A 25,788-nucleotide genomic window follows, 5' to 3' on the forward strand; every position below is an offset into this window, starting at 1 on the left:
AGGTGGGAGTGGCTGAGGGAGCTCCGGCGACAGATGGACGGACACAAACCTCCTCCATACTGTATGCAATCCAGGATCTTAAAGTCACCATGGAGGGCAAGATGGGGGGAGCTAAAGCTTGACCTGTGTTGGGGAGCAGAGGTGGCGGGCAGGGTGTATACTACTAGGGATGCTGTCAGTCACTCGAGGCTCACCTGGTAACACCATTATCCTGTGCATTGTGGGCATACTGGAGGCCGCCGATGGGACACCCCGTCTGCATTCATACACAACTGGTTGTTAAGCTGGATCCCTTTGGGTGATGTGTCAAACTGCTTCATAGTGGAGCGGGCTCACGGGGCGTTGATCGCAAAGCCATCGGTGGGAGTGCCACCTCACCCATCCATTGCTCGGAAACTCAACTATGCTGATCAAAATGCCATTCACAGGGTGGTATGCAACACCAAATTGTTAACCTGTCAGTCCTCTCCCATGATGGTCTTTCCAGACTACACCCTGGTCCAACAACAGAGGCTATCCTTTCAAGAAGTGACAAACTGTGTGCCATGGAGATCACCTATATGATCTTTTTTTTCCGGCCCGTCTAAAGGGTATCTTCCAAGGCAATACATTCCTTTTTGCTACTCTGAAGGGGATCTGGGAAAGGATCGAGAAGCATCCCAGTTTGCAGACCAGGGATCTTCTGCCTCAGCGGGTGGGGGATGGGCAGGGGGTGTGGAGGTAGCTGGAGGACCTCCTAAGGAGTTATGAATGGCCCTGAAGATGCAGCTGCACTGCAGAGCTCAATCCCTTGGCCCAGAGGACACACCCACCCACCCACCCTCCCTCCCTCTAGCGGGAGGACTCTTCTGTGGCAGCGGAGGACCTTGACTCTCAGACTACCTGTGATGATCGCATGGAGGTTCTGCCAGCTAACACTTGATTTGCATGTGGGTGCAGGTGGTTCTGGAAACCGCTATAAAGACGCACATAGGGACTGTGTGGCTCACAGGCTTCCCCTCTTTTCTCCCTCCTTTAATTCCATCTTTCTTCTCTATTCCTTCCCCGCCCTCTCTTTTTATTTAGTAGGGTCAGGTTGGTTTCTTAGGGGTGGGGGCTTTTTGGCTTGGGGAGATTTACACCTCACGTAACAAGGTTGGCTACAATCCCTAGTTGCATCAGAACAGGTACTTCCAGTTCACGATGTATGGGGTGGGAGTTGTGGGTGGGGCAAGGCTTTTAGAAACAGTTCTTGGTTTTGTTTTATATGGTACTTTTGGACACTGATGCAAGGGAAGCGCACAAGGTGGGTGCCTATGACACACTTGCATGGCTGCAGCAGGATGGCTATACCTGAGCCCATGACTGGATCGCAGCAGAGCGCCCTTACAGGTAAACTTGCAATACTTTCATGGAATTTTAATGGCCTTCTTAAAAAAAAAAAAAAAAAAATGGGGATGGTTCTCAGGGCAACCTCAAGGGCGGACGCTGACATTCTGATGCTCCAAGCAAGAAAATCACCTTCTTAGTAATCACTGTACCTTTCTGGCCCGTCGGGGTTAAGCCGAGGTCTATCATTCGGGTTTCCACAGGGGTTTGCACAGCACAGCCATCTTGATTCAACAACATATCCCTCTAGTACTATCAAAAGTGTGGTGTGATGCTCTGGGCTAGTACGTGGCAGTAATGGGCACTCTGCAGGGTGCACCGATGATCTGTGTTTATGCCCCTCCGCCTCTTAACTCTGACTTTTTGTGGTGACTAAGTGGCTTACTGTATGAGTTACCAGCAGCTCCGTGGCTTTTGGGCGGAGATCTCAACAGGGTGTGCGGCCAGAGCTCAATCGCTCCTCTGCCCCCTCAACCACTGGCCGAAGTCCAATGCTGTTATCAACTTTCCTGCACAACCTGACTCTGGTGGACGTGTGGACGGTTCATCTTTTGAATGAGAGGGGGGTACACTTTTTACTCTTGAGTCCACAGGTCCTTCTCTAGATTTGACAACTTTCTCGTGTCCCAAAATGACACCAGATCAGGTTTTGAGTTGTGGATTTTGGCGCATTGCCTCTCTGACCACTCGCTGTGATGGCGGAGCTGGTAAGGGGCACCACCCTGAGCAGCAATGGGCTAGCGTATGAATATCAGCTATACCAAAAGTCAGAAGGACCACACTCAGCAAAGAGTTAAGGAACTCAAGGAACGGGTGCTCGATCTTGAGGTCTGCTATGCAGCGCCCATGGAAGAGGTCCCCCTGAGCAACTCAACACACACGTAGATACTGCTTGGACCAGAATTCACACAGAAGGTGCAGGAGGCCTGGATTGCCACCTGTAGTTGCATCTACCAATAGGATGACAAGGCCAGCAAAGGTTTGCATTGGCTATTTATCCCCTAGGGAGCCTGATGCCCCAATGGCCTTCCTAGTGGCTGGGGATGGCTCACAGGTGACGGGCACCGACTACATAGCACATGCATTTGCATCTTAATACCAAGACCTATACTGTTCTGACCCTCCAGGCCTTAAATCAGACCACCAATTTGTGGCGGCTTACCAGACCCCCCCCTCCTCTTGTCTGCAGATTATAAAACTCTGGAGGCCAATGTCCGATGCAACAAACTACAAGCGGCTCTGGCACATCTTCAGGCGGGCAAAGTGTTGGGACCTAATGGTTTTCCGGCAGAGTTTTACCATCTTGTTTGTCCCCACACAGGCCCCTTGCTGCCCAGAGCCTTCAAGAAGGCAGTGGGGCAAGGTGAGTTGCTTTTGGATCACCTGGAGGCTGAAATTGTGGGCATTCCAACACCGAGAATGGAAGGCACATGTAGTAAGGACTGTTGACGGTATTGTTACTAAATACAGAGGTTGTAATTTGGGCCAAAATTCTGGCCACTAGAGTTTCTGGAGTTATTACCCACGTGGTCCATTCAGATCAGGCTGGATTCATGCCCCGTCGAGTATTAATGGCCTGGACTGACGCTGCAAGAGTCGTGGGGTGGGTGGGTAGGTTGACACTGGAGACTCCGCTTTGACTTCGACAAGTCACTGCCCTTCGTTGTTTCTCCGATTGGGACACCATAGGCATATCCACTTTGGGGGATGTGATACATAATGGGTCACTAAAGTCCTTTCAGGAGTTATATTTGAAATACAGCATCCACGGCTCACAATTTTTTCCATACCTCCAGATCCGCAATGCAGTTGATACAGTCTGTAGAGGACATCTCTGAGTATTCCCCCTGAAGCTAAAATTCTACTCACAAATATATAGTTCATACATTTTCAGACATATATAAAATGCTTTTTCGAAATTTACCTGATCCAATGATGAAGGTGAGAGCAGCGTGGGAGGGAGGCCTAGGACCGATAGATGGCAAGGACTGCCTGAAAGCAGTCGAGGCTCCCTCAGAAGCAGTAATAGCCTCCCAATTCCGATTGATACAGCTGAAACTGTTGCATCGCATATATCTCACCAGAGCATGGCTACACAACATGGAATTATTAGCCTCAGGGAACTGTTTGTGATGTGACAACCTGTATGGGGACATACCACACACACGTTCTGATATTGTCTGCAATCTCACACCTTTGGAACAGGGTCCGGGGTAGCTTGGAAGGAGTGTTTGGTTGGAATGTACCCAGGGATCCCATTACTGTGGTTGGGTCTGATCATCGCTAAACGAGATGTGGCGTGCACCTGAAAGGACACCCAGGCTCCCTCGGTTGGGTAGTGGGCCAAGGGCATGGATTACTGTATGGGGTTGGAATGCCTGATCTATCTGGGGAGAGGGTGTCCCCAGAAACACTACAAAACCTTGAAGGGCCAGGGTGATTGCAGAGGTATACAATTGGAGTCCTGTCTGCCTAGACCATGATCCATTTCTGGAGATGCACAACCTGGTGACCTTTATGTATGTGGCACGCATTCAATGGGATAAGTTTCAGGCCTGCGATGCACATATGTGCTGCTATACTATGTTGCGTGTATTGTTGCTTTCAGCCTGTCGTAATGTTGAAGTCATGGCAAGCTTGTGCTCTCCTACTGTACTAATGCTATGTATCTTTTGGATGTTGTGTGTTAAAACCAATAAAAAATGTTTTTTGTGTTTTTTAAAAAAAGAAGGCCAGGACGTGTTGGTGCTAAAACAAATTTGTCCCAGGGCTTTGGAGGACAAATGTTGTGGGCAATGCAAAATAGTTCAGAAATGTTCTGAAGTAGCTACTTAGTGGACACAGATACCACAAGGAAACCTAGGAGGGTGTTGCATGTGAATAGGCTGCAGCCTTACCTCTGGTAAGATTTCAGTGAATAGCATGACTAGGGCACACAAACTTGAGGAAGACTGTGAGCCTCTTCCTGACTAGTTGCACGGTGACGTAAGGCATGGCCCTGTGGAAGGGGTTCAGCTAGCCTCTGAATCAATGTCTGAGCAAGAGAGAGATTGTAGGGCGATATTGGGACAGATTCCCAACCTCATCTCCCTGGCTGCAGGGTTGACACTCATCTGTGTGCTTGACATAGACACACGAAATAGTCTGCTGGTGAAGGGCAGAATGTACAGAATGTCTGACTGAGTTCAGGGTATGCCTTAAGGCGGAAGTTGCCAGAATGTTGGACATGGGTGTCTATGAGAGTTCTTATAGTTCATTGTCTAGTCCTGTGGTACTATCCCCAAAGCAAGGGTCTATATGCCTTGCGGTTCTGTGTGGAATACTGAGCTGTCAATGAGGCGGCAAAGACCAATGACCAATCACAAGAGTGGATAAGATACTGGGTAGGTTAGGTGCTGCAAAGTACTTGAGCACCTTTGTTTCGACTAGTGGCAGGTCTCATTAGAAACAAGTGCAAGGAGAAGATGGCATTTTTAACTGATGTGTGTAAATTATTGGAAAATGAAAACTGTGAAAGTATATTGGAAGAAACCAAATCATGGAATCCCTATTTTATGTAAAGATAACTTTAAGGAAAAATCCAAAATGACATTAAGCTTTAGTGGAGTTTAGGACTACTGTGAGGCTTTGGGTTCAGGATGGATAATATTTTGGGTGAGGAAGGGTTTTAGGCAGTACTTAATTTGAGCTGGTGGTTTCTATTGCGGGGCACTGCCACTTATTTTTGAGGGCCGGCACTTATTATTCTGCATCAGGCATTTACTGCGAGCAAGTGACACCTATGAGAAAGGTAGTGGAAGAGAAAAATGAAAAAGTATCACAAAGGGAGAAAGCAGAAAGCTGCAAGAGTGAGCCAAAGGGGCACGGAGTGGCTGTAAATTGATTAAAGAGGCTCGAGACAGCTTTGGGATCATGTTGCCTCAGTATTCAGCGCTTGTACATTTAAGTGCAGCAGGCGCATGTTTCAGAGGAGAGCTTTGTGCACTGGTACGTTTCTATTTACAAATTAAGCACTGGTTTTATGGGTCAGGAATAAATGGAGTTTGGGCATAGAAAGGGGTTTTTAGGTTTCAGAGATGGGGGAGGTGTAGGGGTCTGAGGTTTTTAGGGTTTGCAGATGAGTGATATTTAGGTGTGTGAGGTGTTTTTAGGTTTTAGGGATGGGTGGAGTGTAAAGGTGTTGATAGGTTTTAAGGTTCACGGATGGGTGGAGTTTAGGGCTGGTAAGCGTTTTTAAGGTTCAATTATGGGTAGCAAAGGGGGGTGAAGGGTCTTTAGGGTTCAGGGTAGGGTGGAGTTTAGGGTGGTAAGGGGTTTTATTGATTCAGGGATGAATGGAGTTTAGTTGTAGAGAGGGGTTTTTAAGGTTCAGGGATTAGTAGTTTAGGGTGATGAGTTCTTATGTGTCATGGTGGCTGGTGTTTAAGGACGGTGTGGGTTTTTTAGGGTTCAGGGATGGGTGGAGTTTGGATGTACTGATGTGTTTTAGGGGTATTGGTTGAGGAAGTTTTAGGCATAGAAAGGGGCTTTTAGAGTTCTGGAATGGCTGGAGTTAGGGACAGTAAGTTATTTTGTGCCCCTGGGATGGTGGATTTTTATGGTAGAAAGCTTTTAGGCTTCAGAGATGAGTGTAGCTTAGGTGTGGTGACTGGTTTTACGGGACAGGGAATGATGGTGTTTACGGGTTGTGAGAGGTCAGTGAACTAAAAGCATCTTAAGTAATTTTTAGACACTGCAAAAGATATAATTATGAAATAATGCCCCCTAAAGTAAAGCACTGAAATAAATATCCCCAACAAAAATGTTTCTTAAAGTAAGACCTGCCACCATTGCTTTTACACTTAAAAGGAAGCATTCAAAAGCCAATTTCAACCAAACAGGCATTCTATGAATTTGTTTCTATTAAAAGGTAAATGCCATTCATTCTGAAAATTTCCATTAAACAGTTTAGATGAAATGGTTAATCAATAACGGTATTCCATGAAATCGTTTTTTTCTCTAAAATCGCATACAACCATTTTCAATACTAGAAGGACTGTGTCAGTTTAAGATGATGGCCATTCGCTTGTAGAATGCGCCTCCCATTTTTCAGCAACTGGTGAACCTTGTTCTCACTGGGCTAGAGGAGATCTGAGTGGTCTACCTGAATGTCATTACAGTGCTTAACAATTCAAGGCAGGACTATGTCCCCAGATGGATGCCTCCGACAAAGAAGTGGGAGCTGTTTTAGCTCAAATGGGTGACAAAGGTGCAATTGGATGGCAAAGGTAGAGAGCTTCCGATAGCCTTTATTTGTAGATTGCTACAAAGGGGAGATAACTGGGTGGCTATTGAGAAAGAGTGCTTTGCAATTGTGTGGCCATGCGTTTGTCCACACTTCCTTGTTTGGCATTAGTTTTGCAGCGCATACAGATCATAAGCCAATGAAAGACTTTATGATTATGAAGGAAAAGAATCACATTTTTTTAGCTGGTCTATCGCTTTATAGGATTAGATTTTGTAGTGGAGCACAGAGCAGGATTGAGCCATGGAAGCCTGATGGACGTTCCAGTGGGTTTTACCAATCGAACAACCCAACCTCTTCAGATTAGGAGTTGGTTTGGGGAAGTCTCATCAGGAGGGGCGTCTGTTGGGACAGCAAAAATCCCTCACATGGTAATGGGCTACTGCCCTTACAAAAAACTAAGTAGCATGAGCACGGTTGTGGCAGCCCACTTTTGTGATGAGTATCCAGGACAGTTTATCTGCGTCAATGGAGCGGGGCCTGCTAGACCACGTGATGGAAGTTCCAGTGATATGTGCTTAGCTCACCTTTGGCCTGTATCAGGATGGATGGAGTGCCTAAAAAGTGTTTGATTACATGCCATGCTGTTATGTATGTGGGTCTGTGTTGGAGTGTCAAATCCTGCTTTGCAGGTCTGCTGGGATTTTACATATAACACATGGGGCACACTTCAATCCCATGTCCGTTTTTGTGTATCCACTACCTCGTTGCTGGAAAACCCTGCTTTTTTCTATCAGACTTCTGTCTCTCAGTTGTTTGGAAGTTACAGTGATCACCCCAAACTGGATTTTATTGTTAGATGTGTTAGGACACTAGGATTACCATAGTACAATTCCCAGAAACATCCCCAGCCCTCAGAGCCCATGTTTAGTGTGGCTGAAGACATCTGCTATCTTGAAAATGCCCAAAGTAGGTAGGGTTGTTCCTGGGAACTTTTACCCTATTGGCTAGTGGAGCACAGGAGTAATTCCCACATATTGGCTTGTACAAGACATCAATGTGGCATCTTCAGGTACGCACGTAAGAAAACTATTGAACATGAGGAAAATCAGAAGAGAACTGAACCTGTTTTCTGTGACCTGAGAAGAGCGCTGAGGGTCTGGACCTGCCTCTCTCTTGTACCCAGGGAAGAGATGTAGACTCCAATGGCCAGATTTACTAGAATGTGGTGCATCTGCTTTGATGTGCTACTTTTCTTTCACCCCGTTCCCTCCAATGACAACATGTGTGCGCCGTATTTACAATACAGGGCACCATGGCACTCGGTTCCACAATAGCGTCATAATTTATGATGCTATTGTGGTGCTTTGCTGGATTAGCGTCATAAATTATGACGCTAGTGCAGCAAAGCACTGGGGAGGCCCATAGGCTACTATGGGCCCGTCACTTTAATGCCTGCCCCAAGCAGGTATTAAAAATGACAGATAAAATGTTGCAGTGAAATCTTGTGTATTTCACTGTGCCATTTTTTGCACCCTCCCTGTGTGGAAACTCCCCCCCACCTTGCATTCATTATACCTGGTGCAGCTATAATGTGGTGCAAGGAGTTACAAAGTGGCGCAATGCTAGCATTGCGCCACTTTGTAAATATGGTAAAGGAGAATGGCCTCTTTAACACCACATTAGCGTAACAAAATAATGCTAGTGTGACACTAAGAGGTGCTACTGTCTTTTAAATCTGGCATCAAGATTCTTAAGGCTGACCTCTGGTTAAAGTTAGAGGCACACAACAAGTTATATGAAGCCTTTTTCTGCAGCTGCCCAGCAGCACCTGGACCTGGACTGCACTCTGCTGTTTGACCCCTGTTTGAAACCGTATGAGTCTCAAATGGCCTCCGCTAAGGTTCTGGGGGCCTTATAACTGTATTCATGGGATCAATATAGACATAAAGTACTAAAGTCAAAAGGTAAAATCACTGACCAGGACAAACCTGGTTCATGTATCTGACCCACGCTCTATCACAGTCAGCATCAAATTGAACCTAGGTCCCAGATTGTTGCGACCATTGACTATCATTGGCACTTCTTCTTGGCACTATTCCTACTTAAAACTTTAATAATTCATATCTCCAGTTCCCCCTTATTGGATTTTTGTTATTGTTATTAACTTTTATTCTGTTTGTCTAGTCCAGTCTGGGTTTTTTATTGTTTTGCATTTTTACTTTATTTCTATTATTTTACTGCATAAAAACTTTACCCATTGCCCTAAGTTCAGCCTGTCTGCTCTGTGCTTAATTTAGTGACTTTGACTGTTCACCCTGACAAAGGTTGGGATTATTCCTTGAAGTGGGTAGTCACCTACCCCACATAATAATCCAATTTCTTGTATTGATCTTCCGTAGTGGGACCCAGGACTTATGTGTTGCATTAACTCTCAATGAATTAAATGTAAATGAAAAATTCCTTTTTAATGTGACATCATAAAACAACTTTTGGATTTTGAAATTGCATTTTGATTTTGTTTGCTCATTTTTCATTGTTCTTAAATTGCATTCCTATCCTCCAATTTTGCACCTTTGATTTTTGAAAGAATGAAAGTGGATCTGAGCAGCACTGACAGCCTCATCATGGGAGATCTGAGGGCGATATGAAATGAGAGAAGGATGAGACTGGCAAGAAGGGGTACTACTGGATCACCCTCTGAACACGGAAGAAAGTCCTATGCTGCAGCCCACCCCACAGAAGTGAAAGCATAAAGGGGCAAGTGAGGCGGAAGAGGAAGAGGTGGAGGAAGAAGGCATTGCAGTGGTTCCCGTGCCAGAGGAGGATGTGTCTGTAGGAGTTACATCATGTGAAGTGTCCCTCTGCAGGGAGCAGTGTGTCCAATCACAGCTTGACAAAATCAGAATTGTAGGACAGGCTGACAGAGGGAGGGTTGAAGCTGAAACTGGCTATATTATCCCTGGAGGAAAAGAAGACAACAGCAGCAGCAACCATGGCCCTGCAAGAGGAAAAGTTGGCTCTAAAAGAAAGGAAAATTCTTCTGATCAATGAGTGACCCCAGAGAGAGCTGGACCTGATGGCCAATAGGTCCTCTAAGGCCCCACGGTTCCGCATGATTGTGGCAACGACAGAGAAGTGCCTAGTAGAGTCCACATTCCCAAAGACCTGGTGCCTAGTTTATCTGATGGGTATGACATAGATAAGTGCTTTACAGCATATGAGGTGGCTGTACGTATGAACTAAGTCCGAGAGGGGGACGAGGGGCTAGTCTGTAGAAGCACATGCCAATCACTGGGAAGGATACCCTTTGGCCCTAGAGGTAGCTGACCAGATTAAGTATGTCTCCCATGAAGGAAGCCTTTATTATGGAGTTTCATTTAACCCCAGAAAAGTATTGCTTGAAGTTCAGGTATGGCCAGAAGCAGACACATCAATCATGAGTTAATTTTGTGGATTCTTACGGTAAGGCACTGGATGACTGGGTGAATGGCAGCAAGGCAAATTATTATAATGGGCTGAATAATTTGTTTATGAAGGAGTACATTCTAAGTAACTGTTTTGCAGAGTAGTGGCAGCACCTAGTAGATGCCAAGCGCACTGTGTCCAGAGAGCTTAGGAAAGATGCTGACCCCTGGATCAGCACCAGAGTAACAGGCGCCATGGTGAGTATGGGCATAAGGGAAAGAGGCATACATGACAGGATTTTCTAGTGGCCCTGTCATAGGTGAATGGGTTGCAGTTGGCACCATAGATTGGATGGCCGGTGACGGGGAGGATCAACAAGTAAAGAATATGGTGGCAGAGAATACCAGGAGAGTCTGGTGTAGCCTAGCAACTCAGGCCCAAAAGTAGGGCATGGTCCAGTGCGTCTGTGCTGACATTGGCAGAGCACATGAGTGTTCTCCCTGATGAAGAATTAACAGCGTCAATCAGTTTGTGAACATTGTTGAGATGGCAGAGTCGACGATTGGGAACTGTGAGCCAGTCAGATGATTGTTGAAGAGGAGACTGTGGAGGGGCTGGAGGGCAGTAACTTAGAGGAAGGTGTTGGTGTGTTACAGAAGAAGGCAGGACATATGGCAGTTAGACGGCAGACCTTGGTGTGGGTCACAACCCTGAGGCCGGGCTAGGCAGCGCCAAATGAGAAAGAGACACTGAATGTGCTCTCCATTGGTGGGGGCAAAATGAAAAAAGTAAGGGTGTCTTCAGAAAGAACATTATGGCATGGATAAAGGGATTGGTACTGAAGAGCTGGTAGTTGTGATGGAGGATATGAAAGGAGAAAAATCTTGGGATCCCGAAAGGAAATAGAGTAAGGAGTTTATGAGTATAAAAAACTGCCTTATATGGAGGTGACAAATCCATTCAGTGCCCCTTGATGGATGTCACTAAAGAGCAGATTTGGAATGGTGAATACATTGAGCTTTTCTAGTTATTGCAGAGGGAACGGCGCTTGAAAGAGGTTTCCAAAGACGAAGATCTATCAAGAAGGCCTAAGGTGCCAGAAATGATTGAGAATTGGACAGTTGCTTTTCTTGTCTATGCCAGTGTATATTGTGAAAAGTTTCCATAGCGCAGTGTTGCGCTGTTTGCATACATTGACATGATTAGGAAAGGTCAGATGATGTTCAGAGTTTTGGCCTTTATGAGGTATTATATTATGAGGAGTTTTGTGCTGGACTGGTGGAGGATGTGAACCGTAAGTGGGAAGAATTAGATACTGCATTGTGGCTTCAAGTCAAGGACTGTCTACGAGACCAATACCAAAGACATATAGCTGGGGGATTGCCAGTTATTTACTGTCCTTTTCACAGGTGGATCTGGTAAAGGGCAAAGTTTGCATTGTGAGACCTGTTGGGCTTTAATAAAGGTTTTTGCAACATGAAATATTGCAAATTTCAGCACAACTGCTACAAAAGTGGGACAGAACATGCATTTACCAATGGTTGTAGCCATGCAGATTGAATGACACAAAGGTGTTTGGGGCAGGCGCAAGAAGGCAGAGGTGAGGACAGGCAAGCACAATTGGAGAAGGGCTCTTACTCTAGTTAAAGTGACTGTCTTGAATTTTTTTGCTACAGTTTTATCCCCAAATAGGAAGATGCTGTTTTGTTACTGGAAGGGTTTTGCATAGGGCTTTCAGTTGGGTTATGATGGACCAAGATTCGAAATTATGTCAAATTGTTCTTCAAATGTTTCAAGTTTTGATGTAGGAGGTTGTTCCCGTTGTTGCCTGAAAAGATAGTTGGGACAGCTTTAGTGCTGACTTTTCGTGGTATTGAAATATATTCAGAGGTGAATGAAGCCAGGTTGCTGCAGGACAAAAGAGGGGTGATGATCAGCTATTCTAGAGGAGATGCTGGCAAAGAAAAAGGTTAAGATGAAATTGATTCAGGTACTACTTGGACACCTCAATTCTGCAATTTTGCATGTTGTATGGTAATGCCAGGAAAGACCTGTTGTAGACGCCTGAGGCTGTCATTGTCAGGGCAATAATTAACTCTGCATAGGGTTCACTTGTGTATGGGAGCGAAAGTAGATCTGTGTGTGCTTGTCCTTTTTGAGGCATTTTAATGGTGGTCCAGTGGAAGATCTAGGCAGTGAGGTGGAATGGAGTATCCAGATATTTTCAGATGCTGCAGAGGGAAAATGTTTCGTTCTCTACTGGCCGGGAAGCGGATGTGCAGAGAAATGTCTAAAAGACCGGAAGAAGGAACAGCAGAGCATAACAATTTTAGAGTTTTGCCTTTTGATGTTTACATTGATGTGGGTAGGCATTTCAGAAAACGAGAGTGGCATTTAATGTTGATAATATGTTGGTGATGCATGCTCTAAATAGGCAGTCAATGAGGGACAATCAAGTTTTGAAGTTATGATGTATTATTTGTATTGGGCTGTTGTCAGTACGATGTTGTGCTTACAACTAGGCATGGTTGGAGTTGGTATCTGAAGCTCAGCGTCTGTCTCAAGATATGGGGTCCAGGAAGCAGTGCAAGGAGGTCAAGTTTACCTTTATTGTGAGTTTAATTGAAAAAGGTTTGTCAGCAGTAACTATCATAGGTAGGATGGCAAGCATGGTGTTTTACGGTAAGTTGTTCTATGGCTATGAGCCAATGACAGATAAGATGGGCCAAAGCATGTTAGAATGTTGGGTGGGGTAGAATTCTGGCTATGGAAGTCAATTTCCATATGTTTATTGCAGCCGGTTTTAGGTGTGTTACTTATTTAGGCGGAGGGGGTCACTCCATCACAAACATGACGTGACGGATATCCCTTCTGACGAATTACAATTCCATTATAGCCTATGGAACTCGTAATATGCCGGACAGGATATCCCTCACGTTTGTGACAGAGTACCCTCTCCGCCAAAATCTAAATCAGGCCCTTAGTTTCTGTTTTGATGGGAGCGAGGTTGTACGACTGCGACTGGTGATGTTCTGGTTGTTTTTTCTGGGACTTTAGGGCGTCTGAGTTATTGGGAGCAAAAGAGGTGACCAGCTTTGTTGAGGTCCGAGGTGAGAGACATCAGGATTGTTATATGGTTCAGGAAGTAAAAGACATTTCAGAGAGGTTGTGGGAAGTCCGTGCAGATAAATAGTTATCCGGTGGAGATTTGTCCGCAGGTCAGGTCAGTGGCTTAACGAAACTTGAGATGGCTCCCCTGCAAAGTACATGGAGGTGCCTCACCCAGAATCAGTCAGGCCATGGCAGTGTGCTGAGGGAGCCCCTGGAGCGTGGAAGCCCCCTGCACCGCATGGGCTGTGGGGACTAATGTTACGCCACCGGGCCAGGTAGTATACATATGGAGATGTTGGGTTGGCTAGGGATTCAAGGGTCTTTGAGTATACAAACAGATCAGCTTTGGTGAGTTTTCAGTTGTTGTGGTTGTTCAGGATGGCTTTGGTACTGCTTGGTTTGCCTGTGAAGGAATTTGCCTCATTCATTCTGTATAGGGTTTGCGAAAGAAGCAAGCTTATGGGTTGTTCACTGGATATGATGAGGGATTCATGTCGATGGAGATCTAATTGTTATACGAGATGGGTATAGCCTAGATGGTTGTGGTATGTTTAACTTTAAAGTTTGTCCTGTTGTGTTTCTTTTAGGTTATGTAGAGGCTACCGCCACCCAGGGCATATGGCTGTGGATCTGCACCCGTTCCCTTGTAAAGTAGTAGGCCAGGCAGATGGAGCAAAAGCTATTTGGAAGGCAGCTTGGTTTTGATGACGTAGGAGTGCAGATCCAGTGATGGGGTAAAGGCAGCATGAAGTGAGGGAATGTGTTGACAACACTGGCACACTTGTTTGAAGGGAAGGGTTGTCTAGATGTTCTGGTGGTACACGGTGAAAACTGTGTGATCCAATCGAAAGGTTTGTCATTACTTAAGAAAGTAAGAGGCATCTGTAAAATGAAGAGTTTGTGGACTAGAGCTGCTATCCTGTGGGCAGAACTGATACTGAGATAGATATGGTGTGCCACATTTAGGGGGGAGGTGATTGAGGGGGCGCATAGGAAAATCAGTATAGAGACGCAGACATTTTGCAGGGAGGAGAACGCGGGTAGGGTGAGGCATGTGCTCAGTCGGACTGGACAGAAAATAGGCCTGGGAACCAAAATAAAAGGGCCCCCCATTAACAGATTAGATAACTGAAAAAGTGGCTCAATTTTGCAAATCAGGGCGGTTTCAAATTGAAAAAACAAGGTTTATAAGTGTTTTGTAAGGTATCTACATTTGTGCTTGCTGCAAGCAATGTTTATGGTAATCTCTGAAACATCCACAGTAAAAACCAGCCCAGCAGACCATGAAACAGGCCACAAAGCCAAAAACCAGCTACCGTTTGAGAAGTATTTTCAGGATGATGAAGTGCACCTGTCCTCACGGCGGAAAAAACACCTCCCGGAGGGGTTTTCTGGTTAGGATGTTTTTAGGAGTTCATATTAAGTTCCACTCAAGGTTGGACTTGCAAATTGGTCGGTCAGGTCAGCTCAAGTGAGGGAAAGAGATATAGATTTGGGGTGAGTTGTGGTACGGTTATGACAAGTTAAGCACAAGCTTGAGAAAAAGGTGTTGTCGAGTGGGGCTTGTGTTAAGGGAGTACCGTTGCCATTGTTAGAAAAAAATACTAATAGTTTGTGTAAATTTTGCTGTTATGGAACAATCGAGCTGTGGAAGGTGAAAGGGAACTCATGCAACATTATCACGATTCTTTCGTAACACCGTAGTTACCCCTCTGTTTGCTCTGATAATTATTGTGACATGAATTTTGGACAGTTCCAGATACGTTTTAAATGATTTCTTCATGTATTTCAGTGGGAAAAAAATCGGATTTCACTACTTTTACTAATATTTGTACGTCCCTGGAATTAAAAATACTTCAAATTGCTTCATAACAATAGCTAGGTGGCAACCCAACAGGTGGTTGTGACGATGAGGTGAGCTCAGGGGTTACTCAGGGAATTTCAGTTTAGACATTTTTTTGCCTGGGCATTGGGAGTTGTTCGGCCCGGGCTAGATTTGAATTGATATGTAGTGAGGCCTGTTGTTTGAGCAAAGGCCGCCCCCGCAGGGGGCATTACGGGCTGGTGCAATAACGACTGCCTTGGACCTGGAAGGGACGACCGGTTTAACTGGTTTTGGGGGAATCTCCTGCTCACCCAAGAGGGGGCACCTCCTTCGCCCCTCCAATAAACACCAAAGTGGGGACAGAAGGTGCAAAGAGCCACCTCAAGGACCAATGGGGAGGGTTTGAGTTGTTCAAACCCTCCAATGAGTGATAGGGCGACAATGCCCAACAGAGAGTTGGGGGCATTTAAGGAGCCCCCTCTGGCTGGGACAAGGACACACGGGAAACTAGCACAGGACGACAGCTGAAGGCGAACCACTCACGCTCATAACGGAGCAAAGAGACATTACAGAGGCCAGGACTAAAAGGCAAACCAGTCCCTGTTTACATTTTTTTTCTTTTCGAACACCGTTGAAGTCTTGTAGTATTGAGTTATAATCTAAGTGTGATGTGATGTTTGTAATCTTTCAAAATGGTGATGGGATTAACAGGGCAGTCAATGTTAAGGTTTTCATGGGCAATTACGCACATTTGTTATGTCAAATAAAAGCGGCCAATTTTTATCCACTGTCAAGTGTCTTTTGCGCGCTGCCGGCACCATTGCAATATCATGTCAAAGTACTGGAGTGTGACAAGTGCGGGAGTTCAGCTTGTGAGGCGCATAGCCAGGGTTAGCTTTGCTGTGATGTGCACTGTTTTCCACAAAAGAGTGTCGTGTTTCCTCTGTTTGCGCAACTTCGCCCCGGCCTGCCGGCCTCCATGGAAGAACCACGAGCAGAGCTATGCAGCGTGATTGGCCGATCAGCTGGGACAGGAAGCCCCTGCTGCGTTATCTGGACAGCCTGGAGGTTTGGCATCTAAGAGGCCTTGTGATCTCAACTTTAAGAGTTTAGCTTAGAAGGGTGCTGCGTTATCATTCGCAAGGGGAGCTTCCGGCTTCTAAAACCTGTGCCAGACTCCATGGTAGGCCGTGTGTAGATGTGCATCTAATCAGAACATATTTAATCCATCCTCCTGTAACCTCCGGGTAGTTTCGGCGAAGGAGGTTCGGTTACGCAAGCCGGCTTTCTTCAATGAATAACAAATGCTGCGCTGTCGACCGGAAGAACGGGTCTGGTGTGTTGTGGGTCGAGGTGACACACAGCCCCGTGGTACCAGGCAGGGGGGGCATGCGCGAGACTCAGCCCTTTCTTGCCCAAAGCCCCGCCCCTCTTCGGTGGGCATCACTTCCTCATTTGTGCTCTTAGCTTGCGATCGAGGGTATTTTGAGATTTCCTTCTCATTTCTTGAGGAGCGCGCGGCTCCATCCGGTTTTACAGAAGTGCGCCTCGATCCAAAGGTTCACATATTGGCGCTTCGCCATTTCTACATTCCATTGAGGTGTGTGCTTTGCTTTCATCCAGTTCAGGTGCTCCACTCCAGCCATCCCAGAAAGAGGTAAGCAAGTTGTCTAGTGTTCCCATGTTAAGTTTGACATGTTCATATGCTAGGGGGGCGCATGTCACGTGACGTGATAACCTTTCCACTCGTGCTGGCATTGTAGCCAACAGCACTTTCGATGCTGGGGCTTTTAGGGACACGTTGTTAAAGACGAGCATTGGCAAAGCCAATAGGTCTCGAATATGCGAGAAGTGGATGCTGTTCAACATGGCTGAAAGTTAGTGGAGTAGGGTGGGATGGGGTGGAGTGGAGTTGGGGGGTAGAATGGAGTGGGTGTGGATGGGGGTACATTGGAATGGAGCGGAGTGAGGTGGATTGGAGTGGGGTAGATTGGTGAGGTAGATTGAATTGGGGTGTAGTGGGGTAGATTGCAGTGCGATAAATTGGAGTGCGGTAGGTAGGAGTAGGTTAGTCAGTGGGGTATAGCGGAGTAGGATATATTCGGTTAGATTAGAGTGGCGTGGATTGGGGTAGATTGGAGTAGAGTTGGGTGGATTGGAGTGGAGTGGGGTAGATTGGGGTATGGTGGAGTAGAATGGAGTAGATTGGAGTAGATTGGAGTAGATTGGAGTAGAATGGAGTAGATTGGAGTGAGGTAGGTAGGAGTAGGGTAGATCATGGTAGATTGGATAGAATGGAGAGGGATATATTGGGGTAGATTGGATTGGGGTAGATTGGAGTGGCGTGGCATAGATTAGTATGCAGAGGGGTAGATTGGAGGGAGTGGGGTAGACTGGAGTGGTGTGGTTGATTGTGGTGGGGAATGTTAGAGTGGGGTTGAGTGAGGTAGATTGGTTTAGAATGGGGTATATTAGAGATTAGAGTGGAGTAGACTTGGGTAGATTGGGGTAGGGTAGATTGGAGTGAGAGAGTGGGACATATTAAATTGGTGTAGATTGGAGTGGGGTATATTGGAGTGGTTTATAGCTTGCTGGAATGGAATGGAGTGAGGCAGATTGAGGTAGCTTGGAGTGGGGTAGAGTGGAGTGGGGTATATTGGAGTGGAGTGCATTGGGGTGGATTGGGGTGGGGGAGTGGGGTAGATTGAATTGGGGATTTGGGTGTAGTGAGGTAGAGTGGAGTGGCATGGATTGGGGTAGATTTCAGTTAAGTGGGATTGATTGGAGTGAGGTGGAGTGAAGTGGGACGTATTGGGGTAGATTGGAGTGGTGTAGATTGGGGAAGAATAGATTATGATGGATTGGGCTAGGCTGGAGTGGGGTAGATTGGAGTGGAGTGTGGTAGATTGGTGTGACGTGGGGCAGATAGGAGTGGACATAAGTAGATTAGAGTGGAATGGGCTAGATTAGAGTGGAAAGGGAGTAGAGTGGAGTGAGGTATATTGGGTGGATTATAGTAGGGTAGATTGGAGTGAAGTGGGATAGTTTTGAGTGAGGTAGTTTAGAGTGGGGTAGATGGGAGTGGAGTAAATTGGAGTGGGGTAGGTTGAAGTGGAGTGGATTGTGATAGCGTGGATTGGAGTAGGGTAGTTTTGGATGGAGTAGATTAAAGTCGGATGAAGTGGGGTGGATTAGTGTGGAGAAGGTTAGGTTGGTCTACAGTGGGATAGATGTGAGCGGTGTGTGATAGATTGGAGTGAAGTAGAGTGGGGTGGATTGTGTAGAGTGGAATGGAGTGTGGTAGATTGGAGTAGAGTGGAGTGGGGCAGATTGGGTGGATTGGAGTGGGGTGGATTGGAGTTGGATGATCAGAGTTGGATGATCAGAGTGCAGTAGTTTGGAGTGGGGTAGATTGGAGAGGGATAGGATAGATTTGAATGGAGAGGATAGGGGTGGTGTAGAGTGGGATGGGGTAGAGTGGGGTAGATTCGAGTGGGGTTGATAGGAGCAGGATGATTAGAGTGCAGTAGTTTGGAGTGGGGTAAATTGGAGTGGAGTGGGGGTAGATTGCAGTTGAATGGGCTAGATTGAAGTGGAGTGGGGTGTATTGGTGTAGGGTACAATGAGGTGGGGTGTATTGGTGTGGGGTACAATGAGGTAGGGTAGATTAGACTGGAGTGGGATGGAGTGCAGTGGGATGGATTGCAGTGGAGTAAATGAGGTAGATTGGAGTGAGGTAGATTCTGCTGGGGTAAATTGGGAAGGGATAGATTGGAGTAGCGTAGATTGCGGTAGGAAGGGGTAGATTGAAGTGGAATGGGTTAGACTGGAGTGGGGAAGGGTTGAGTAGAGTCTGGTATATAGGAGTGTGGTAGATTGGAGTGAAATGGAGTGGGGTAGATTTGGGTAGAGTGGAGTGTGGTAGAGTTGAGAGGTGTACATTGGAGTGGAGTGGGGTAGATTAGAGTGGAGATGAGTTGGATAGATTGCAGTTGAGTTTGAAGTGAAATGGGGTATATTGGAATGGAGTAGGTTAAATTGGACTGAGGTGCAATGGAGTTGAGTGGGGTAGATTGAAGTGGAGTCAGGTAGACTGGAGTAGAGTAGATAGGGGTAGGTTGAATTGGGGTGGAGTCGGGTAAACTGGAGTGGAATGAGGTGGAGTAGACTTGAGAGGAGTGGATTGGAGTGAAGTGGGGTAGACTGGGTAGATTGGAGAAGAGTGGAGGACATTTGATTGGAGTGGGGTTGATTGGGGTGGAGTGGGGAAGATGAGTGGAGTAGATTGGAGCAGGGTAGATTGGTGTGGAGTGGGGTAGATTAGATAAGAGCGGAGTGGACTGGGGTAGATTGGAGTGGACTGGGGTAGAGTGGGGTAGATTTGAGTGGGTTAAATTGGGGTGGGGTAGATTGGGGTGGAGTACATTGGAGTGGGGTAGATTTGGTGACGTGGAGTAGATTGGAGGGGAGTAGATTGTTGCAAAGTCAAGTGGGGTAGATTGGAGTGGAGTGGGACAGATTGCATTAGAGTGTAGTGGGATAGATTGCAGTGGAGTGGGCTGTACTGGAGTGGAGTAGGGTGAGTGTAGAGTGTAGAGTGTAGAGTGGATGGGTGTAGAATGGAGGGTTTTTTTTTGTCATGGAGTTAGCAGCGTAGAGTAGAGTGGAGTGGCATGTCATAGAGTGAAGTGGAGTGTCGTAGAGTGGTGTGGTGTGGCGTAGAATGTGCATGGTATGGTAGCTCACTGCAATTACAGAAACATGTTTTCAATTGAAATAACAATTACATTTGCACCAAAATATGGTTTTACTGTGCACAAACTGCAATGTGTGCAAATGTCATCACCTAGTGTATTGATGTGTTTGATCGTATTCAGATATTTGTTTCCACCACACTTCAGAATTACAAAACAATGTGCTTCATTTGTACTAATTCTGATGTATTCTGAAACATCTGCACAGTTTGTTTATTTTTGTGTTTGAGATGTGCTACCAAAAAAAACATCCTACACCCTCTTCTCTCACATGGCTACTCAGCAGGATAGTCACATAAATGTACTTACTTTTAAGTCAAAGAAAGAAAAGTAACCTTGGAAGACAGAGCCTGCTGACATTTGACCTCAGTCTTTGAACGCACAGCAAATGTGACAAAATAATAAGATTTAAAGGCTTGTTTACAGAAAGCAAGTTAGTGGAAGAATACAGTTACAAAGGACTGGGCAACAGGAGGGACGAACTGAAGCTGGACAGCCTAAAACAAATAAAGCCAGCAATTAGAGAGCCAGAAAATGTGTGTTACAGATCTCAAAGCCAATCGTTAGCAATGGAAGCAATGTATTCTCAGGGAAGTTTTCAGGATGTCCCAATAAGTTGTAACCAAACCAGACAGCTGTGCTGTCTAGTAAGCTTTGACCTAAAAAAAGAGAAAGCCCTAACTTTAAAAGCAATTCTGACAAAGGCCGAAAGTTGTTTTTAAGACTTCATAACCAGAGCCGATTTTTAGGACGCTAAGGCTGTATAGTCTGGAATCGACCCCCTGATTCATCTTCCACCATAGCATACATGCTAACAGCACGGAGCAGAGAGGAAGAGGGTCAAGAAAACAACATTAGAGGGATTTAATTCTCCCATTAATGTTCATATAAACGCAGAAAGTTGTAAACCCTATTATAGCTTAAAAAAGCCATTTTGTCTTAAAAAAAAGTATTTAGCCTGAATTAGGACTGTTGGCAAACATGCCACCGTACACTATGTGTCTCTTCCAGTATGGCAGCCTGCAAACCATGGCTGCTTACGGCTTGCAGGCACCACAGAGATGTTTGCACCAAAAGCTATAACCAGCGGTGGCCTGCCGCGACAAGGGAAATACTTAAATAATACTTTTTTTAAAACTTACCATACCTGATGCCGCCACTGTCTGCCTCGCTCCTCTGCTCTCCTCATGGTGTCCCAGCAGTCCCTGGGACACCAGCACAGGCTCCCCCCCCCAAGCAATCCTCCTGCTGCTCTCATGCTATACCTAGCATGAGAGCAGTGCCAGGTTTGGTCTAAGAGGCTAGGTCTGCCGCTCATACAGTGCACTTGGATCTGTGCAGTTTTTCCAACCTAGTTGTGCAATACATCTTGGTTGGAGAAACCTAAGTGCGCATGTCAGTTTGGCCGACTTAAGATGGCCGGCCAAACTGACATGCACACTTAGTGCACTCCATTCCTCTGCTCCTTCCCCCTCTCTTGACCCAGCCCTGCCCCCCCTTGAACATGCTGGCTGAGACAGCAGCTGAAAAATAAAACTATAATGAAATATCGTTTTATTTTTCAGCTGCTGGCTCTTAGCCAGTGGGGCGATGCTTCTCTGCCACTGCGGAGGAGCCCCCCTGACTATAACCCACTGAGATATTTTGACTAAAACTCTTGCACGTTCTCTGGATCAAATAAATGCCGGTGCCCGCTAGCTGCTCAAATTAAGCAGATATTATGTGACTACTGCCGAAAATGCAAAAAATATCGTATCCCATGAATTAGAGGGGTGAGCAGCAACAGAAATGGGTAGAGCCCGTCAGAACAGAGTCCATGGCAATCAGGCTGCGCGTTACTGTTACAAATTCTGCCCTAAAGAGTTAGCAGCAAGCCAGCAAGTCATGGAAAAGGTTCTCAGACATGCCTAAATACTAAAAAACAAGTTGCGTTTTAAGATAGCGTATTACGTACACCAGCAGGTGCGCCTCTAAAAATCTAGTGCTTAATAGACTTGCTGGAGAGGTCTATTTCAATCATCGAGTCACAGACTTTTAATAGTCTATAAATCTTGCTCCGTGGTTAATATGCTTGTTGCGTGTGCTGTGTAGGTCACAGATTTGTATTTTAGAAAAAATATCTTGGTGGATTACTGCTTTTGTTCCCAATATCCTTGTGGTCATATGCCTCCTTTCTTGTGAAATAGCTGGGCGAATTATGTGTCCACTTCAGACTGTTCCATGCAAGCCTGCAAAGCATAAGTTAAAAAACTTGCAAGTAATAACTACATTTTTGGTGTTGTGCGTTTTTGTAAAATGGGTATTGATAAGTAGAAACAAGTATTAAATATATATTCTGTAATATTTAAATTAACATAATTGTTTTAAATACAAACCAACCTGGTATTTCCTTTTACACATCATTATTAACACAATCTCCTTAATCAACAACCTTCTCTGACATGCTCCCCTATCTCTTTTTATTAATTTCCTGTATTAAAAAAAAACTCTTCTTGGACTTTGAAAAATCTGTGTTCTTGTTCATTTGCCTCAGAACACATTTGAACCCACTTGTTTTTAAAACTTCGTCCATAACTGAATAAGCTGGCCTCCAATTTCAGCTTTTCTCTTTCTGTATTCAGTTCTGCATTTGTATTGTATGTGTATTCAGTTCTATATTTATATTGTGTACTACCTGTGAGTTTCCAACAAATATGCGTATCCTGACATGATATAAATGCCCTTGTTGATCATGGATAGGCTTACACATTGTAGAAGACACAGGACCTGAGAAAGTCAAAAACACTTTAAAACCTCCTCTATTGAATGACAATTTGCGGAGTGATTGCACAATGTGTCATGTCTACTGATGAGCTGCTCTGTGTGGTGGTTACGTATGAGGTCCAGGTGTGACCACAAGGTGGCCCTCTAGCCTCTGCTTCAACAAAATGAATAGGATTGTCTACTAAGCGGCAAATCCAGCTGATCATGTTCATCAATCAATCAATCACTTGTTAAGCTCGCTACTCACCCGTTAGGGTCTGAAGGCACTGGGTGAGGGGGTGGGGGTTGCTACTGCTCGAATAGCCAGGTCTTGAGTCTTTTCCTGAAGGTCAGGAGGTCCTGGTTCAGACGTAGGTCGATGGGGAGGGAGAAGGATCTGCCGCCGGCTGTGGTACGATGGATGCGGGGGACGGTAGCGAGGTTGGCTGAGCGGAGCTGGCGGGTGGGTACGTGGAAGCTGAGACGTTCGTTGAGGTAGGCAGGGCCTGTGTCGTGGAGAGCCTTGTGAGCGTGGATGAGGAGTTTGAAGGTGATCCTCTTGTTGACGGGAAATTGACAGGATGTTGGAAAGGAACACAAGAGTCTGTTGCAGTTCCACTAAGTGGAGCACACTTATGTGCACTAATGTCACTGCAGGTGTTCTGGTGTCCGCACACAATAGTGTCACATGTTTTTTTTGTTGTTTTTTTTGGATGGTTTTGTGGGGTCAGCCTGGAACCATTCAAGCTTGAGAATAGCTGCCAGTACAGGAGTCCTGCTGGTTCACACTTTATTCCAGCACTGGTTGACACAACACATCCATGGCATCAACAACAATTCTGAATGTTTATTGATTTTTTTTGTTGAGTTTTTAAGTAGAGACTTGTCACCAGAACATGTATTAAAAAACTTTACAGAGAACCAAACTTAACCTACATGAGCTAATAGAGGGGGGAAATGGGGTGGGGCGTACCATTTTGAACACCTAACAAAAAGAGATGTTTACGAGGCCTTAGCAACAGAAAATCCTCTTTACCACAACTATACTGTGGTATTGTAAACTAGGAGCCAAAAGGCTTGTGATTGCGGTGGCAGGTCTACATGTCCAGTGGCCAAAATAAACTTAAAGACTTGTCATTGACCACAAACAAAATGTCCTGGGTGCCCTTGTGGCAAAAACCGACTTTCAGTTATCGTGTCTTTGCACTTGATCATGTGTGCTCTATACATGTCCTATAAATACAGAAAATTAAAACAAAAAAATCATATCAAATAATTACATAAACTTTAATACAAAAAAGCAGAGATTTCAGTATCTGAATGCTAAGGTAAAAAGAGAACCGAGTCAACTACTCAAACATGCCATTGGACACCCTCTATCACGAAGTCACCAAATGTTATAAATGTTTATTTTATTTACATGAACGAATGAACTAGTAATGCTTTGTAAAGTGCAATAGCTACTCAGACCTGAGTGTCCCGGGACTCAAACCAGTAGGGTGGCTGCATGAACACCTCATGTCGGCTTCTACGTGAGCAGAAGCGCGTTTTAAGGGATTTCCGGAAAGAGCGTTCTAAAGAAAAGAAGAGAATATGAGATGGAAGAAGATTATTCCAGAGCTCGGAAGACCCATATTTGAGGGAACGACCTCCGATCTGCGATCTTTGAAATCTCTGTCGAGCGAGAACCCTTTGGGGGGCTTAAAGTGCCCTGGTGGAAGTACACAAGGTTCACGAGTTTTGCAGGTATTTAGGCATGTGGCAGCTTAATATGTGAGTGTAAGTGATTTAAATTTAATTATCTTCCAAAGATGCAACTAATGCAAATTTTCCAGGACACAGGATACTGGCTGATGTCCAGGTATATTCAGAATCAGTCTGGCATCTGCGTTCTGGACATCCTGGACAGGGTGTGTTAGGAATTTAGGGTCACCAGCAGCAGAGCGTTGCCCGAATCCAACCTGGAGGCTATAAATGTATGGACACGGTTTTACAGGTGGGCTGTGGGATATAATCAAAGATTTTTTACAGTGTTTTAAAGTATTGTGACTTGAGTAGCTAAAGCAGGTTTCTTGCTGGGGTGACTGGTAACCTTTGCAAGTGGTGAGGCAGAGCGAAGTGCCACACCGCTTCCCAAAAAAACAAAATAAAACGCCTGCCCCCTCCCTCCAAAATAAAACAACTACACTAACATTTAAAATAAATAAACTAAAAATAAATGGCACTTAGCCTCTGTTGCACGTCCCCTCTGTGTTCTGAATCTGCAGCCTGCTGCTGAGGTCCCCTAACCAATCCAGACGCTGCTCTCATGCTGTTAACCAGCTCCCCCGCCTCATGCTATTAATGTTCTCTCACCCTCGTGGAGAAGCCGCTGCTGGTTTCTTGCCATGAGGCTGGACACCAGGACTTGGTGGCCCTGCTGAAGAGAATATTTTCCACTTTGTCAGAGTTAAGATGGAGACAGATTTGGGTCAATCTTGTGGCATCTGTGGTAAGACAATCCTTAATGTTGGGTTGCAGCTTGATGTTCATCTCACTAAGTGTAACAGTAAGTTGTGTGTTGTCTGCATAAGGTACTATTTGAATGCCAAGGGACTTTAACACTTGTGTTATTGGTGTCATATAAATGTTTAACATAAAGAGCAACGTTGCCAGAGAGGTGCAAGCGTGCTGTATGTAGAATCAACATGGCGACACATAGCGTCTCTTACAGATGGCCAGTGTGTATAATGGTAGATGTATGTTGAGCTGTGACAGAAGAACAGTTTAACAAAAACTTTATCAAGACCAAGGTGGGATAGATGTCAGGAAATTACAATTTCGAGTTTAAGTTAAGGGCAGCAACACAGTATAAAGAATAACAAAGGAATATTAGAGTTGAAATGCTGTGAACACAAAAGGAACAATTAAGTAGATGTGAGACAAAAGAGTCAAACAGGTCCAGGGGAGAGAGAGTCAAGAATGTAAATGTGAGGGGCGAATAGTAACAGTAGAGGATATTGAGGGAGGGAGGAAGATATTCTTTAGTGAAGGAAAAGTGAAAAAGGTAAAAATGGGGTAGGGGAAAAGCTGTCGAAGCAACAGGCGAAAATCAAGGTATGTGCAGGCCAGGTAGCAGGGGAGAAAAGATTTTTTTTAACATACATTTTATTGGGGTTTCTTAGCTTGATACATTTTTCTTCACTGAATATCTTTGTGCATTGAAACAGTGACATCTTCAGTCAGATATTACATGGAAGCAAATATTCTCAGTCTGGTATTAGATTACAGTTTGCATAATTGTAGCACAGTATATTCTTCATTAGTATTCCTTATCAGAACCTCAGCCTTCCCACCCCAAATTAACTTTTATAAAC

At 45.3% G+C, this 25,788-nt stretch overlaps 1 protein-coding gene across 3 annotated transcripts in view; it reads left to right on the plus strand.

Moving 5' to 3' along the window:
- Positions 1-16,022: 16,022 nt before the first annotated feature.
- Positions 16,023-25,788, plus strand: part of LOC138303858 (bactericidal permeability-increasing protein-like) — a 94,853-nt gene continuing 85,087 nt past the window's right edge. The window contains exon 1 of one of the 3 annotated variants that reach the window (XM_069243341.1): positions 16,023-16,593. The gene's annotated coding sequence lies outside the window, so the exon portion shown is untranslated. The remainder of the gene's footprint in view (positions 16,594-25,788) is intronic. The other 2 variants (XM_069243340.1, XM_069243342.1) reach the window with 2 other exon arrangements.

The sequence above is a fragment of the Pleurodeles waltl genome, chromosome 7, assembly GCF_031143425.1.
Source record: "Pleurodeles waltl isolate 20211129_DDA chromosome 7, aPleWal1.hap1.20221129, whole genome shotgun sequence".
NCBI lineage: Eukaryota > Metazoa > Chordata > Amphibia > Caudata > Salamandridae > Pleurodeles > Pleurodeles waltl.